The sequence below is a fragment of the Arachis duranensis genome, chromosome 6 (genome assembly GCF_000817695.3).
Source record: "Arachis duranensis cultivar V14167 chromosome 6, aradu.V14167.gnm2.J7QH, whole genome shotgun sequence".
NCBI lineage: Eukaryota > Viridiplantae > Streptophyta > Magnoliopsida > Fabales > Fabaceae > Arachis > Arachis duranensis.
The window spans coordinates 9,711,629-9,712,752 of record NC_029777.3 but is presented as its reverse complement, the minus strand read 5'-3'; positions in this window follow the sequence as shown (position 1 = coordinate 9,712,752).

Below are 1,124 nucleotides of genomic sequence, written 5' to 3'. Positions count from 1 at the left end.
TTAAATTCTAATTAATAATAATATCCATTCTAAAAAACATATATTAATCACATCTGTGTTGATGAATTTTTGACCTGTTCCATCGTATTTTATTTTATTCAGAATTCGTCTCATTTTTATTGAAATTACTTATCTTAAACTTACTCTCTAAGTACCCACTTCTTCCTTTCAAATGTATATTTTAAAATTTATTTTTTCTATATTTTTATATAATAATTAGGGTAATTTATCATTTTAAATAAACTACCAACTAATTTTACCAAAATACACATTATGCAAACTAGATATCGAAATGCATTTTTTTAATAAATTATGTAAACCGCGACAGGAGTATTGCAGTTTTTAAAATGGACGTAATCCGCTACATGAGTGTCGGGGATTACGTTGGCAAAGAACCATCACATAAACCGCTACAAGAATGTCGCGGTTTATATGTGTTTTTGATACATGCATAAACCCCTACAGGGGTGTAGCGGTTTATGCTTTGTAAACTTTGCCTATAAATACCAAGCAAGATAGGGAGTAGGTTATATGAAGAGAGTCATTTTCACACTTTCAAAAATAGATAGTGAAAAAAGCTTGATGGTTCTAATCCACTGTTTTGGTAAAATAAAAAAAAGTAACAGGCATAGTGTTAAGTTCACGGATAAAGAACCGTTGAGCATTTTTATCCGTTCGACTGATACTTTGTCGAATCGGAACATATTGCAGAAGGCAGGGTTAGCTGGGGCTAAGTTGGTGAAGAAAGTGTTCTACAAGATTCCGATGGCGGTCGTGTCAAGTAGTGTGCAGTATGAAACATTTGTCATAGGGTAGGATGAAGACATGGGGTGTTGTAGTTTATTGTCAGCGGAGTTTTCTGGAGATGAGAATACACGAGTTGTTTGCCAAGTTGGAAGACCGTGTGGAAAGTTCTTGGGCTTCAGCGCCAAATCCTCAGTCGACGACGATGGGGGTGCTTCTACTTTGATGCCTGTCGTTGCACCTGGTTGTCTCCTACCTGCACCTCCACCTGTTCTAGCACCGGCAGATAGGTCACCCGTTTTGATTACTGATCTTGTTGGGAGTGGTGAGCCGGATCACGTTGAGGACGCGATACGGGACTATGATTCGGACGATAAGTC